This window comes from Anguilla rostrata, chromosome 10 (assembly GCF_018555375.3).
Source record: "Anguilla rostrata isolate EN2019 chromosome 10, ASM1855537v3, whole genome shotgun sequence".
Lineage (NCBI taxonomy): Eukaryota > Metazoa > Chordata > Actinopteri > Anguilliformes > Anguillidae > Anguilla > Anguilla rostrata.
Window position 1 is genome coordinate 1,587,501 of NC_057942.1, and position 7,500 is coordinate 1,595,000.

The following is a 7,500-nucleotide window of genomic DNA, read 5'->3' on the forward strand; positions in this document are numbered from 1 at the left end:
CCTCTGCGGAGAGAGAGTGTTGTGCATACGATGCCCAGGTTGGGGGGGTTGCTGATGGAAACTTCTGGAACCGACGTTTGAGCATGGTGCTGGCCGTGGCACTAGGTGTGATATTGGGTGTGCACCAGGTGCAGTGTTGGGCATGGCACCTGGTGTGGTATTTGGTGTGGCACCAGGTGCAGTGTTGGGTGTGGAACCAGGTGCAGTGTTGGGCATGGTACCTGGTGTGGTATTGGATGTTGGGTTATGGTGGTTTAGTGGGTGTGGTGTTGGGTGTACCGCTGGGTGTGGTGTTGGGTGTGGCACCAGGTGTGGTGTTGGGTGTGCCGCTGGGTGTGGTGTTGGGCCTGGCACTGGGTGTGGTGTTGGGTGTGCCGCTGGGTGTGGTGTTGGGCGTAGTACCGGGTGTGGTATTGGGTGCTGGGTGTGGCTCCCTGAATGGCTGAGACAGACTCTTATCTGGTGGAGAGAGAAAAAAGCAGAGAAAGAAGAAAAGAAATGAACATCTTGTGTTTCCCCCGCATTCCGAGCGGAGGCGGGAAAAATCTCTGGCGCTATCCGTCAAACTCTATGAGCCGGCCGTCGTCACGGCGATGCCGGGGATTAATATCCCCCCCGGGGCACCGGGGGCCCCTTCTGTGGGCGGGGCTCGGAGAGAGACGGCGGTGTCAGCGCAGCGTTTATTTCCCCCTGCGATGGAGGGAGAGAGGGAGAGGTGGGGAGGAGGAGAAGAGGGAGAGGAACGGGGGGCTGGAGGACGACAGGAGAGGAGGATGGAGGAAAGAGGGGCCTGGCGGGGAGGGAGGGAGAGATGGCGGCCTGTCTCTGTTTCCAGACCGCCGTGTGTAATTATGTCCTTACTCAGAGCTATATTTAACCGCTCTCGCACAGATAGAGGAGATGTGCTCTGCAGCGTGTGGGTGTGGATAAGCACTGAAGCAGATATCCCAGTGCCCAAAAACAACACGAGAAATTCCCTGATGCCTCGCGTATTAACCATGTACAGAGAGAGAGGGGGGGGGGGGGGGAGGGGGGTTGAGTTGAGTGAGATGGAATGAGAGAGAGAAAGATGGAGAGGTGGGGGAGGTAAAGAGATGGAGTGAGAGAGAAAGAGAAAGAGAGAGCTGGATCAAGACCTTGGTGTTCTCCCTCTGACCTCTACTGTGATTGTTCTGTGTGACAGGTGTTCAGGGTGGCAAAGTTCCCATCAGATACCGTAAAATAAGGCTTCCTCTCTCCCCCTGGCCCCCCCTGGCCCCCCCTCACCCCCCCCCCGCCCCATCTCCCCGCTCTCGGATTTGTTTGTCTTCCTGAAGATAAGGTGACACATTCAAACGGGCCTGTCGAGCAAACAAACAGCTCATGAATGCTGCCCTTGAAACAGCCAATCGGAATCGAGAGCAGAATCAGCCTCCTGGATCTGCTGAGGCTCGCAGTTTCCCCCCCCTCCCCGCCCCCCCCAGGCTTTCTGTCCCGGGGGGCTCAGACACTGAACGCAGAACACAGCCAGCGGTTCTGGAGGTTCTGACCCGTCTGAACAGTGGTCCTTTCCCGGATTGTGCAGCACGAATAGCGTGCAGCCGCCTCAGTCCGCACAGCAAGCGCCAAAACACCCGCCTTTCTCCAGAAGAGCATCGCGCAGCACTGAGGTAGCATCTGGGGTTAGCATCTGGGGTTAGCATCTGGGGTTAGCATCTGGAGTTAGCATCTGGGGTTAGCATCTGGAGTTAGCATCTGGAGTTAGCATCTGGGGTTAGCATCTGGGGTTAGCATCTGGGTTACATCTGGAGTTAGCATCTGGGGTTAGCATCTGGGGTGAGTAGCATCTGGGGTTAGCATCTGGAGTTAGCATCTGGGGTTAGCATCTGGAGTTAGCATCTGGAGTTAGCATCTGGGGTTAGCATCTGGGGTTAGCATCTGGAGTTAGCATCTGGGGTTAGCATCTGGAGTTAGCATCTGGAGTTAGCATCTGGGGTTAGCGAGCGGGAGCTCAAACGGTGACTGAGCCAGGAAGGCTTATTCAGCGCTCACTCAGGTGGGTGGCCTGCAGTAGAGCTTACCTGTGGAGGTGCACCTGTTTTAGAGAATCTACCTGAGGAAAGGTGGAGGCATGCATGTTTTATGAGCTTACCTGTGAGATACACCTGTTTCGACTTACCTGCAAAGATGCACCTGTTTTATGGAGCTTACCTGCAAGATGCACCTGTTTTATGGAGCTTACCTGCAAAGATGCACCTGTTTTATGGAGCTTACCTGCGAAGATGCACCTGTTTTATGGAGCTTACCTGTGAAGATGCACCTGTTTTATGGAGCTTACCTGTGAAGATGCACCTGTTTTATGGAGCTTACCTGTGAAGATGCACCTGTTTTATGGAGCTTACCTGTGAAGATGCACCTGTTTTATGGAGCTTACCTGTGAAGATGCACCTGTTTTATGGAGCTTACCTGCAGACACACACATTTTGCAGAGCTTGCCTGCTGAGACAGATGTGTTTTACGTGCAAAGCCGTGTTTGTGTGTGTGAGGTGTTTGTGCAGAGGACAGCGTGGCATGCAGCAGCTTTAGCCTGCAGTCTGTGCGCTGCGTCAGAGAGATTCGGGGGGGGGGGGGGCTGTGGAGGGAGGGGCCCTGGAGCCGCTGTATAATTAGCATGAGGCTGTAATTGGCCTTCCAGATGGTGGGGCTTAATGAAAGTCATCGATGCGGGGCTCGTGAGCTTGCAGGCACACACGATTAATTGACCTCCCCCCCAATCCATCCCTCCCTGGTGATGTCACCCAAACCCCCCCCCCCCACTCCCCATCGGTATCCCCCCCCCCCCAAACTCACCTCCCCTGGAAAGCTGTCTGTCCTCCACAGTCTCTCTCTCCTCTTCTTCTTCTTTGTTTGTGCTCTGTTATTTTATTAAACAGGAGCTTGAGGCCATTGCAGCCGATGCATCAGCGTTAGCCCCACGGCTAACCTTCCTCATCCCCAGGCAGGGAAAAGCATAAAAAAATACAAATCGCAACACGAACACGGAACTCCTGACAATAAAACAAGGAACAAATACATTAAACAAAAAAAAAGATCCATTTGATAAGATTACAGTAACCAGGCACAGATAAAATGCTAATGGTTGCATGTCTGATTTGCCTTGAGCTGTTTTTTTAATTCAGTTGAGCCGCAAAACAACTGAAGCCAGCTGTTTGCACCATTTCACGCATGTTGGCTCCGCCCACTGGCCCTGGCTCCGTCCACTGGCCCTAATGGCGTAGTTTGCTTCCCGCCACCTGGCCCGGTGTGCCGCGGCCCCCCCCGGCGACACGGCCTGATTCCCGCGCGCGGCGCGGCCTGATTACCGCGCGCGGCCGCCTGTCTCTCTCTCAGCGCGACGCTAGCACCCCAGGTTCACGCGCGGAGGTCACCCGCGAGAGGGGTCGTCGCCGGGGGAAACGCTGTCTCGGCGCTTCGCCACGTTCCTTTGATGCTTTCGCACCCGCTCCTGTTTGTCTGCTTTGCGCATGAGTAGAGCTGGGGGGCGAGGGGGGGTGGGGGGGGTGCATGTGGGGGGTGGGGGGGGCAGGGGGTGGCATGTGGGGTGATGGGCGGGGGGTGGGTGGGTGATGGGTGGAGGGTGAGGTGGGGCGGTGGGTGGGGTGGGGGGGGTGGCATGTGGGGGTGATGGGGGGGTACAGATGGAGTTTATAAATAATTTGGTGGGGAGATTAGGGGGTGGAGCTACACAAAGTCTTGAGGGCGTACCATGGGGCCGGTGGTTCGTTAATGAAGTCGTTTTTAATGATGTTCTGGCGAAGGAAGCCGTGATGTTCGCTCACGTGCTGCAGCCCAAGACCCCGCGCCGGGGCAAGATGGCGGTTATGTCGCCTGCAGGGTCGCGGGGGAGGGGCGGGGGGGGCGGGGGTGTTTTTGGAGGCCTCTGTCTTCCACTACACCCCTCAGCTTCACTCTTCAGCATGGTTACCAACCATCTGCACTGTATCAGAGGGAGAGAGAGAGAGGGAGAGAGAGAGAGCAAGTGAGTTTCAAAAAAAAGAGAGACAATAGGCAGACAGCTTCCGAGCCAGTGAGGTCATCACCAGAGTTTCCTTTCCTTTGAGAGGTCCACTGCAGGACTGAGCGGTGTGCGCTAACGTGCTAACACGCTAACGTGCTCACAAAAAAAAAAAAAAACAGACTCGGCCCCACGCCGCAGCCAGCTCCTCCTCCTCACGCCGTAAAACGACACGCCTTTCCAGAGTCTTTCCACAAACACTGTTTCGGTTTTACTGTTTGCTTTTGATTGGGCCAGTTTTTACGTGTGATATAGGATATTTTGGAAACTTAAGAGAAGTTTCGGCCAGTCTGCTGGTTTTTACAGCGCCTGCTGTATGAATCTATCCATTAAAGAAAATACGCTCCGAAGCAACTCGTAAAAGCGATGTTATTTTTCCGGAGGCTAAACAAATGAACTGATTTATTTTATTGAATATCATTCATCGCCCACAAAAGCCGGTCTGGTCCAATTGAAACATGCAGTAAAAACTGAAATAACATTTAAAAAAAAAAAAAAACAGAACTCCATAAAGTGAGCTATGCCTCTAAGTGCATTTTCCTAGCACTGGTTTGGGGGGGGGGGGGGGGGGGGCAGAAATGTGAAGTCCATAAATACCCCAACTAACACACACACACACACACACACACACACCTGCTCTCTGTTAAATCACTTGTCTTAAGGGTGTGGCAGCAATTTGACACCAGGCTGATTCAACCTGTTTACCATCTGGTTTAAAGCTCAGGCCCCTAACCTCTGTACTTCTGTACCACTGTGCTGACATCACACCGGGGATTTGGGTCCACCTGGCCTGGTGCTTCATAGCCCCTGTGCAGAAATGCATTATGGGACGAGGTCTGTGATTGGCAGACTCTCAGAGGACAGCTAAGAACAAAGGAAGTGGTTTTTTTATTTTTAAAAATCATCATTATTCAGCTCTGTTGAAAACAAAGTCCCCCCCCCCCCACGTGTCAAATCTGTAATCTCAAGTCATTTTTAACTCATTTTCCCCCATGCATCTATTATCATAGATACCAATTAGTGCCAAACTGGAGATCTGCGTGCTTGATTTAATCGGCCTTCCTGATTGGCCTTCAAGTGAAACCAACAGCGTTATTACCGTTTGAGGCATATGCTTTACTGCTGGAAAGTCATAACATTAAAAAACCATTTACTAATCACCTGTGCAACCAAGGTGGCAGCTTATATCTTCTGGAGCTTATGAAAACTGAATAATTACGAGTGTCTGAAATGGCAGTTATCCAGCTGTGGTGAAGGGTCGTTGTCACAGGTCGGACGGGGAAGCGGGGGATTGCTGGACGAAGGGAGATCGGCCATTTTGCATTCCCCCGAAATTTTATTCGCTGATAGACAGAGAGCGAGTTCCTTAAACAAACAAACAAAAGTCTTTGTTGTCTTCTCCTCAAAAATTTTTATCTTCTCCATCTCTTGGGTTCCGCGTCTTGGCTAATTGAAAGTGCAACACTGAATTCAGGGGAGTCTTTGTGGGGTTGGGTGGCGGACAGGTGTATTTGGGAGATTCTTTGGGTGGTTATTTAGTGGACAGGTGTATTTGGGAGATTCTTTGGGTGGTTATTTAGTGGACAGGTGTATTTGGGAGATTCTTTGGGTGGTTATTTAGTGGACAGGTGTATTTGGGAGATTCTTTGGGTGGTTATTAGTGGACAGGTGTATTTGGGAGATTCTTTGGGTGGTTATTTAGTGGACAGGTGTATTTGGGAGATTCTTTGGGTGGTTATTTAGTGGACAGGTGTATTTGGGAGATTCTTTGGGTGGTTATTTAGTGGACAGGTATATTTGGGAGATTCTTTGGGTGGTTATTTAGTGGACAGGTGTATTTGGGAGATTCTTTGGGTGGTTATTTAGTGGACAGGTGTATTTGGGAGATTCTTTGGGTGGTTATTTAGTGGACAGGTGTATTTGGGAGATTCTTTGGGTGGTTATTTAGTGGACAGGTGTATTTGGGAGATTCTTTGGGTGGTTATTTAGTGGACAGGTGTATTTGGGAGATTCTTTGGGTGGTTATTTAGTGGACAGGTGTATTTGGGAGATTCTTTGGGTGGTTATTTAGTGGACAGGTGTATTTGGGAGATTCTTTGGGTGGTTATTTAGTGGACAGGTGTATTTGGGAGATTCTTTGGGTGGTTATTTAGTGGACAGGTGTATTTGGGAGATTCTTTGGGTGGTTATTTAGTGGACAGGTGTATTTGGGAGATTCTTTGGGTGGTTATTTAGTGGACAGGTGTATTTGGGAGATTCTTTGGGTGGTTATTTAGTGGACAGGTGTATTTGGGAGATTCTTTGGGTGGTTATTTAGTGGACAGGTGTATTTGGGAGATTCTTTGGGTGGTTATTTAGTGGACAGGTGTATTTGGGAGATTCTTTGGGTGGTTATTTAGTGGACAGGTGTATTTGGGAGATTCTTTGGGTGGTTATTTAGTGGACAGGTGTATTTGGGAGATTCTTTGGGTGGTTATTTAGTGGACAGGTATATTTGGGAGATTCTTTGGGTGGTTATTTAGTGGACAGGTGTATTTGGGAGATTCTTTGGGTGGTTATTTAGTGGACAGGTGTATTTGGGAGATTCTTTGGGTGGTTATTTAGTGGACAGGTGTATTTGGGAGATTCTTTGGGTGGTTATTTAGTGGACAGGTGTATTTGGGAGATTCTTTGGGTGGTTATTTAGTGGACAGGTGTATTTGGGAGATTCTTTGGGTGGTTATTTAGTGGACAGGTGTATTTGGGAGATTCTTTGGGTGGTTATTTAGTGGACAGGTGTATTTGGGAGATTCTTTGGGTGGTTATTTAGTGGACAGGTGTATTTGGGAGATTCTTTGGGTGGTTATTTAGTGGACAGGTGTATTTGGGAGATTCTTTGGGTGGTTATTTAGTGGACAGGTGTATTTGGGAGATTCTTTGGGTGGTTATTTAGTGGACAGGTGTATTTGGGAGATTCTTTGGGTGGTTATTTAGTGGACAGGTGTATTTGGGAGATTCTTTGGGTGGTTATTTAGTGGACAGGTGTATTTGGGAGATTCTTTGGGTGGTTATTTAGTGGACAGGTGTATTTGGGAGATTCTTTGGGTGGTTATTTAGTGGACAGGTGTATTTGGGAGATTCTTTGGGTGGTTATTTAGTGGACAGGTGTATTTGGGAGATTCTTTGGGTGGTTATTTAGTGGACAGGTGTATTTGGGAGATTCTTTGGGTGGTTATTTAGTGGACAGGTGTATTTGGGAGATTCTTTGGGTGGTTATTTAGTGGACAGGTGTATTTGGGAGATTCTTTGGGTGGTTATTTAGTGGACAGGTGTATTTGGGAGATTCTTTGGGTGGTTATTTAGTGGACAGGTGTATTTGGGAGATTCTTTGGGTGGTTATTTAGTGGACAGGTGTATTTGGGAGATTCTTTGGGTGGTTATTTAGTGGACAGGTGTATTTGGGAGAT

At 49.9% G+C, this 7,500-nt stretch overlaps 1 protein-coding gene across 1 annotated transcript in view; it reads left to right on the forward strand.

Annotated features, from left to right (window-relative positions):
- LOC135264612 (tetratricopeptide repeat protein 28-like) overlaps positions 1-7,500 on the forward strand; it is a 197,304-nt gene that overhangs the window by 119,201 nt on the left and 70,603 nt on the right.